This window comes from Triticum urartu, chromosome 1A, assembly GCF_056163025.1.
Source record: "Triticum urartu cultivar PI428250 chromosome 1A, HENAU_Tu73, whole genome shotgun sequence".
In the NCBI taxonomy this organism is placed as follows: domain Eukaryota; kingdom Viridiplantae; phylum Streptophyta; class Magnoliopsida; order Poales; family Poaceae; genus Triticum; species Triticum urartu.
In genome coordinates, this window is record NC_141873.1 from 576,138,279 (window position 1) to 576,146,087 (window position 7,809).

Genomic DNA, 7,809 nt, shown 5'->3' on the forward strand with positions numbered 1-7,809 from the left:
AGGCACATCAATCATGTTCAGCATTTTTTGCAAGTGAGCGGGCTTAAATAAAACAGTAAATGACAAAAAGTTTCAAATTGTTGGAGTTGAGAGCACAATGAGAACATGGGTGCAGGAAACACCACATAATCAGTGAGTAGAATATCAAAATAAAGGGCAAGAAAAAGGTGAACTGAAGTTCGTGCCCTACAACCTAGCTACTGTACATGACCATGTTGCAGTAAAAATGAACTACATCGCTCTACTAAATTCAGTTTACTGCACTGTGGATATATAATCGAGACAATGCCCCATAAAATTCTAAGCGGCACACTTTTCAGTTAAGATACTGTGAGAAACAAACACCTCATTAATGTCCATAGATCATACGCAACCAGGAACACACACAAAAGGACTCAAATGATTGCATTTTAAGAATTTAGACTACTTATTAAGCTTAACAAAGATGAGGGACAGGTGCAGCTTATGGTTCTAACTCGGGCAAAGCCAAGAAGAAAAAGTAATGCTGCGAAAAAATTCCAAAAGCCATTGAAACACTTCTGCTGATGTAAACATCACACAAAAACACACTCGCAGTGTATTCCGGATCTTCATACAACCTGGCGTGAATCAGCACAGACTGCACCAGGCTCTGTACAACCAGTCAAATGGAAGGGATTTATCACCCCAACAGAAGTGAATAATAAAACGTTGGTTATCAACTTATCATGGAGGTCTAAGGGCCAAAATTTGCATATCTTAGTGCTTACCATAGGAAACTTCTAGCCAAATCCTATAGTATGATAAAATTGGTTATCAACTTATCATGCTTAATTAGCTGAGAATTTGGATACGAACACATGTAAAGGCTAACTTAGAAATATCTTGATACCGATCCCCTTCCATTTGTACATCACCCCCCCCCCCCCCCCCCCCCACCTCCTCTTGATACTGCCTTGACATCATTGCTTGATGCCATACTCCTTCTGCAGCTCAGACACCATCTTGAGAACCTCGGTCACATCATGACGGGATACATTTTTAACACCTTCTGCTCGGAGACGCCAGAAGATCTTCACAGCCATATCATCGACATCCTTGATCTTAAACACTTCCAGGGCCGCCCGGATCTCGGCATCCCTCTGGGCAGCTGTTGGCTTGAAAAGACCCTGCAAACACACATACATACACACACAAATCAGAAGCAAGATGATAAGCCATCAAGTTTCAATTGTACATGCATCTGAAGGTAGCGCAGGAAAGATTGTGCAGTCTGCTCTAGGCAAGAGAGAGGATAGAGCTCTCGATGGTGAGCAACTCTTGAAAACTTGTAATCAGGAAGAAGTTATGTAGCAGACAGGAGGATAGGCAGGGCACATGTCAGCAAGGTGAAAAGGTGGCAACCGATCGTGGGGCCATCGGTACTCTGATGGGCGCGAGTGACGACGCCCGTCAGGAGCCATGAGTCTCATCAGCTGGAACTGCCGGGGTTTGGGGCAACTACGGACAGTTCAAAAGCTCGTGCGCCTGGTGCACACTTATTGCCCAAAGATTGTCCTCTTGCCAGAAACATGTCCATGTGAGGAGAAGGTGAAAAGAATAAAATGGAGACTGGTTTGAAGCATTGCCTTGTATTGGGATGAGTCAATCTTTCCTACTTCTAAAGATTTGAGTTGGTGGTGAGTTCACTCACCCTCATCCTCCTACTATAACACGTGGGACCTCCAGCAACAGCAGTCAAATTTAGAAAATGACTTCAAACCCATCTCTACTTCACGACTTGCCATTTGTCGCCCCCAATCCCCCGTCTTCTGCAGAAAACAAATCATCGTTCTCCGGCCAGCTGCCCACTCCAGTAGCTGTCCATCCGCGTTGGCAAAATTTGAATCCCCGTCTCTCACATGGACGCTGCAGACCACAGACGCCTCCCTCCCCGCCTTCCACCACCCACCACTCATGCCCGCCACCATCACTTCTACTCCGCCACCGTCGTTTCTGCGGCTCGTCAGCTACCTCTGTCTTCTCCACGCCGGCTCCGGTAAGGCAAGGACGGAAACGTGATCCTCTCCTATCTCCTCTTATTTTTAAGCAGTGAAGCAGAGGCGAGTGTCTGGTCGTTGGGAGGGGTATGGGCCACCACCGGACAGAGGGAACAGGGAGAATCCTCCACATCTGCAGAGGGGGCGGGGGGAGGAGGCCTAGGCAGAGCTTGGTGTGGGAAGAGAGTAGGATGGCGCGGGGGTAGAGGTCGTCAGGGTGAGGAGGATCCAGTACAGAGGGGTGGGTAGAAGACGAGGAGGAGAAGAGGGGGTGGCCAGCGGCGTGTGGGTGGCGGAGAGAGCGAGCCAGGTCGGCTCATACAGAGAGCGGGCTGGCGAGTAAGTTACTGCAAGGAGAGGAAGGGGCCATGGTGAATAGCGCCAGCCGTTAGGTTGCTGCTGCTACAACTACTGGAGCTCGACCCTGCGGGTTCCAGAACGATGTGAGGTGATGCGGTGCAACTGGGATTGGGGCTGGAAATTTTTGTTGAGGCTGCAGTAGAAGGTTGATTTGGGAGAGAGAGCAAGCGGGGATTGGAGCTATGGTTATGACTGTTGCAATTTTTCCAGAGTCATAAAGGGCCGATGGATGTACTAGTTTTGTTTTAGAAGTTCAATAGAAATACAGACCTATCAAGGTAAGTGGACAAGAGAGAGGAATCTCAAATTTGGTCAAACTGTGTTGTGTTGTTGAGCCTTCGTGTATTGATAGTTTGGCCTTCACATTCTGGGCATCATTAACCTGCAAATGAACTCACCTATTCATGCTATTATATAACATTCAGAAATCTGATGTGTATGTACCTTGTAGCTAGGATTTTTGCATCCAGAGTAACCGGACAAGTTTTGAAATGAATTTTTAGCTCAAGAGGATTTTGCATTGACTCGAATGTACAAAGTGCTTTCTGAAAATTGCAAAACTTTGGTAGCTTTCTTGGTTAAAGTGCACTATGGTCACTATGACTACTAACATTGCCAATAGTTTTCCTATTTTTTTACACTGTCCATGTTGCTTTTATAGAACAAGTTGCATGCCTCCACTAATGTGTTACAAATTATTTGTTCATGAGCACTCCACAGATGTAGGTGTTGAGAACTTGATGATGCTACAGCATACAAGCGCAGGTATGTGCTCGTGAATACACGTAGCTAGCTTTTTACTTGAATAACATAAGCTTCATGTCCTTCACGGTAACAGTTTGTTTGCATTGGCTAAAGTATTCTGGTATGAATTGGTATACGGATTTGCAACATAGTTTTATAATATATGGATGTAAATTCACTTAACACAATGTACTTACATCAATGGTATCTATAAAACAATGGGCATGCTTCTTTGTTGATATCCCTTATTATCCATTCAGTGTTAAGTCTTTATCATAACATAGACATGAGAAAGACAACAAACATATACATGAGAAAGAATAATAGTATAGGGGGAGATGCCAGTGGGGATACCAACTACGATTAGAAGGTTTACAAAGTTTTTCATTGCCATCCAGTTTATACCACTTTGTAGAATCTTAATTACTTTCAGAATGCTCGGCATGTCATGAACTCACCCTAGAATTAAGACATGAGCGTAATATGATAGTGTAGCCTGCATATTAATTAATATCAACTTTGCCACACCATTATATGGATATCACCTCATTTTTCCTATGGTGTTCCTGATCTTCTGTTTTTCAGTCTGGTCAAACTGATTGACACTTTGGAGCAAAAAATAAATACAAACCACATGACAAACACCAAGAGTAAAGAAAATTAGGTATTAACTTTGGGCGTTTTTTTTGTTTAGATATTGTTATGTCAGATATAACTATGAATATTTTGCAGGATCAACAATTGTCTTAGTAAAACTCTCTCGACCAGGAGTAAGATTGGCAGTGTGGAATGCTGTTGGAGCCTTTTTTCCTAAACCGTTTGAGCTAAGGACAATAGGTGGCGCACTTTCACATATTTTGGCTCGAATATTTTGTGGTTGCATCTTTCCTGTAGTACAGAAAGCTCCACTCTTTGCGGTGCTTAAATGGGCTATGGAAATCACAACTGGAACCTAATCTGGAAAGCTAAAGAGTCGAGAGGATGGAGGAATCGGCAGCAACGGCCGTGCCATGGACAACCCTAGTAGATCTTGTTCTTGTCCCCACGCCGTAAACACTGCTTGAGAGGGCGGGCAGCAGGGAGAGGGGGCGAAAATATATATAGGAGAAAAGAAGTACCGTTCTTGTCCCGATCCGGAAGCACAGCCTCCTCCATGCCTGCAGGAGCGCCGCCATCCTTCCCGCCGACTCGATCCGCCGCCGCCGCCTCTTCTTCTTCTTCTTCTTCCGTCGGTGTCGGGTGTCGGCTGTTCGGGCGAGAGAGTGCTCCTCCTAACCCACCGCTCTAGCGTAAGTGGGCCGTCCCAGGAAACGCTCCCGGTGCCCCGCGAGCGCCAGTGATCGGTTATTAGCCACGTTTCTTTTATTTCTACCAATTTTTCTATTAAAATGGTGATTTATTTTCCGAAATTTAAAAGACTACTCTACATGAATTTGAAACTACGTTCGCAGGTTATAAATAATTTTTTTCGAAAATTCTTTAATTTTTTCACGAATTTTAAAAATGTTCTAGGATTTAAATATGTTCAAGAATTTAAATATGTTACGAATTTTAAAAAATGTTCCACGATTTAATAAATAATAGTGATAGGTAAAAATAAGGGTAAAAACAGAAGAAAAACAAAGAATACTGACCGGGATGTTCCGGAACCTGGCTCCGTTGTGCCCAGCGCGCCCGATCATCCCTGGCAAGATGAAAGTTCCGGACTGCTCTCTATTCTTGTCGTGTCATGTTCCGAACCAGGATACTTTAGTGAGTTATTACACCAACTCCAATAGCTAGCCGAACAACCAACACCAACCAATAAGGAAGGCACAGATTGAGTCGGCTAGAGCAATGGAAATGCTCCAATATGCGCAAGTGAGGTGTCTGGCAGATACATTTCAACCTCCTACATCAAATGACAACGTATGTGCATGATGTCCATCACTCTTCTCTCCTACCTCTGTTTCGATCCTTTGTGGTTGGCTATCTTAGCTCGTCGGGGTGTCAATCGCAAGGTTAAAAAGGGGGCAAATAGGGTTCCCTGCATCACCCTATGTGAAGACCTAAAATAGGTGCCCACTTCCCCATTAATATTGATGATGGTGGTGCTACGACTCATAATGGTTTGCATGATACAATAACACCAATGATCATCAAAACCGCTCCGCTCAAGAACCTGATGCGGGAAGAACTAGTCCAAGCGGTAGTAATAAGCCTTCTAGAAATCCAGCTTAAGGAACACCCCCATTTAACATTATACCTTAACCTCGTGAACTATCACATGGAGCACCCATATCCCATCGTGAATAAACCTCCCCTTATAAGGAAGACAAATTGGTAAGGATGTGTGTGGCGTTCCACACCAGGAAAAAACCGTGTCGCACAAACCTTATCGAGATCCAGTGGAGGACATTGATCATCATGATCAGCCACGTGCTACTCCTTGCCTCATTGTGCCACTGACCACATTAGATGGATGCTCTCCACATAAGGGAATGTGCCATCAAAATAGACGAAAATATCTTGAAGCAAGAGAATGCAACAAACTCAATGCTCTAGTAGTACACGCAACCAATAAGGAGCTCGGCTTCCGGACGGTTGGTGAACCACACGACGATGACCTAATATGCCCTAAGCAACAATGTGAACATCGGTCCCGGTAGTTGGCTTGATTCACATGGACCATACTGAGAGTAGAAGAACTCATCATTTGGCTTGACCCACGGGTTCCTCATCATGGAGAAAGCCCACAAGCGTAGCCTATCATTGATGTGGAGGCCACTCTTGTACGTGATCACTATTGACACTTTTGGGAAGATGGAGGATGCCATTGCGAGGTAGGAAGTGTGCTCCGTTTGATTCTTGGGAAGGATGCTTGTAGCTTTTATATGCTTGGATTGATCGTGGGATGGGTGACTAAATTGGAGGGGAGGTCGAGGGAAGGGGAAATTTTGTTATTGCTTCAACCCGAATATAAGCTCGTGGCGAAGTGGGAGCGGTTGAATCTACAGAGGAGATCGAGGACATGGGAAAAGGTTAATGTGACCTCTCTCTGTGTGTTTTGGAATACATGTATTTGTTAGGCAACAAGACTTGCCATACACCTTCCTCGTTAAGCAACTTAAACATCCATTTTTTTTCAGTGAGCACTTGTTTTTAGTTTCGAGATTCTCAATGCCCAAACCACCTCGATCCGTAGGCCTACCTAAGATGTCCCACCTAGCATGTTTGTACTTCCGTTTCTGCTCATCGCATTGCCAGAAGAACCCATAATGAAAAAATTCTAGCCTCTTTAGCACCCCTTTGGTTATCTCAAGCGAAGAGCATGAACATCCACTACTAGGGAAAAGTCTATACACAGAATTTTGCCAGCAGCGCGCTTTAAAATAAGGCGCCGCTGCTAACTAGCAGTAGCGCTCGCGCACAAACCTCGCCGCTGAAATGAATGTATCAGCAGCGCGCCCACTCTAAGACGCGCTACTGCTATAATTGCCACGCCGCCGCTGCGAGGCTAGTTCTAGCAGTAGCGCGCTTGTATGAAGAGCGCTGCTGCTAGGGACCATAGTAGTAGCGCATTTACACAATAACCGCTACTGCTAAGTTTACTAAAAAATTTAGTCCCACCTCACTTCGTGAAGAGAGTTTGTACCACCTTAAATATGTTACTTCTCAAACTTTCACAACCACTTGGTCTTCATTGAACTCTATGTGTAAAATTTGTGACCGCAATATGAGTCTTCAGCAGTTCCTAAACTGGTGAGGACTCATATTGACAAATCAGATTGTACACAAAAAGATCATTGATGATCAATGTATTTTTGATGTCTATTTTTACATACTGACACATAGCAGTAGCGCGCTCTTTGTGAAAGGCGCTACTGCTAGGTAGTTTAGCAGTAGCGCCTTTTGCTATAGCGCGCTACTGCTAAGCCATTCCATCTCCCCCACTCTCCTGAAAGAAATATGCCCTAGAGGCAATAATAAAGTTATTATTTATTTCCTTATATCATGATAAATATTTATTATTCATGCTAGAATTGTATTAACCGGAAACATAATACATGTGTGAATACATAGACGAACAGAGTGTCACTAGTATGCCTCTACTTGACTAGCTCGTTAATCAAAGATGGTTAAGTTTCCTAACCATGGACAAAGAGTTGTTATTTGATTAACGGGATCACATAATTAGTTGAATGATCTGATTGACATGACCCATTCCATTAGCTTAGCACCCGATCGTTTAGTATGTTGCTATTGCTTTCTTCATGACTTATACATGTTCCTATGACTATGAGATTATGCAACTCCCGTTTGCCAGAGGAACACTTTGTGTGCTACCAAACGTCACAACGTAACTAGGTGATTATAAAGGAGCTCTACAGGTGTCTCAAAAGGTACATGTTGGGTTGGCGTATTTCGAGATTAGGATTTGTCACTCCGAATGTCGGAGAGGTATCTCTGGGCCCTCTCGGTAATGCACATCACTTAAGCCTTGCAAGCATTGCAACTAATGAGTTAGTTGCGGGATGATGTATTACTGAACGAGTAAAGAGACTTGCCGGTAACGAGATTGAACTAGGTATTGGATACCGACGATCGAATCTCGGACAAGTAACATACCGATGACAAAGGGAACAACGTATGTAGTTATGCGGTCTGACCGATAAAGATCTTCGTAGAATATGTAGGAGCCAATATG

The 7,809-nt window shown here is 44.1% G+C and overlaps 1 long non-coding RNA gene across 1 annotated transcript; it reads right to left on the reverse strand.

The window, feature by feature from the left end:
• Window positions 1–925: 925 nt before the first annotated feature.
• Window positions 926–4,384, reverse strand: LOC147992943 (uncharacterized). The gene is made up of 2 exons (XR_015615428.1): window positions 4,241–4,384; window positions 926–1,148 (listed from the first exon to the last, which is right to left on the reverse strand). It is a non-coding gene; the product is annotated as an uncharacterized LOC147992943 (long non-coding RNA).
• Between the last annotated feature and the right edge of the window lie 3,425 nt (window positions 4,385–7,809).